The sequence below is a fragment of the Coenobita brevimanus genome, chromosome 68 (assembly GCF_032717465.1).
Source record: "Coenobita brevimanus isolate Jiangsu-jjx chromosome 68, ASM3271746v2, whole genome shotgun sequence".
In the NCBI taxonomy this organism is placed as follows: Eukaryota; Metazoa; Arthropoda; class Malacostraca; order Decapoda; family Coenobitidae; genus Coenobita; species Coenobita brevimanus.
The window spans coordinates 13,801,979-13,802,832 of NC_137021.1; the positions used below are offsets into that span (position 1 = coordinate 13,801,979).

The 854-nt window shown below is 39.5% G+C and overlaps 1 non-coding gene across 1 annotated transcript; it reads right to left on the minus strand.

Moving 5' to 3' along the window:
* Window positions 1-260: 260 nt before the first annotated feature.
* Window positions 261-342, minus strand: TRNAS-GCU (transfer RNA serine (anticodon GCU)). The gene has a single exon. It is a non-coding gene; the product is annotated as a tRNA-Ser (tRNA).
* Between the last annotated feature and the right edge of the window lie 512 nt (window positions 343-854).

Genomic DNA, 854 nt, shown 5'->3' on the forward strand with positions numbered 1-854 from the left:
TTTTCTGAGTTCCAGATAATATCCGGAGATCCGGTAAACGGGGTGCCACCATGTTTGGCCAAAAGAAACGGACAGCTGTCCGACTAAGCTGACCAAGTTTGAAGGCTCTAGGCAAAATAGCATTTGAAACATCGCAATTTTAAAATAAGAATAATAAAAATATTAACAAGGATAGAAAGACTTCTCACTGGGATGTCGAAAGTTTTAATAAACTAAACCCCATTTCCCATAGCAATAATGTAGAACAAAAGAAATTCGTGCGACGAGGATGGGATTCGAACCCACGCAGGGAGACCCTATTGGATTAGCAGTCCAACGCCTTAACCACTCGGCCACCTCGTCATGAAGCTTGTACAATAAGAAAGGCATGAATTAAGTATGACTGGTAAGAAAGAAATAGATGGATGAAGAATGTATAGTTAAAGACAAATGGGTGAATGAAGTATGGTTGGTCTGAGAGAAATGGGCGAATGAAGTATGTATGGTTGGAGAGAAATGGACGAATGAAGTATGTATGGTTGGAGAGAAATGGACGAATGAAGTATGTATGGTTGGAGAGAAATGGACGAATGAAGTATGTATGGTTGGAGAGGAATGGGGTGAATGAAGTAGTGTATGTATGGTTGGAGAGAAATGGGTGAATGAAGTATGTATGGTTGGAGAGAAATAGGTGAATGAAGTATGTATGGTTGGAGAGAAATGGGTGATTGATGAATGGGTGGTTAGAGATGTGGGTGAATGAAATATGTATGGTTTAAGAGAAATGGGTGAAAGAAGTATGTCTAGTTAGAGAGAAATGGGTTAATGATGTATGTATGGTTGGAGAGAAATGGGAGTATGAAGTATGTATGGTT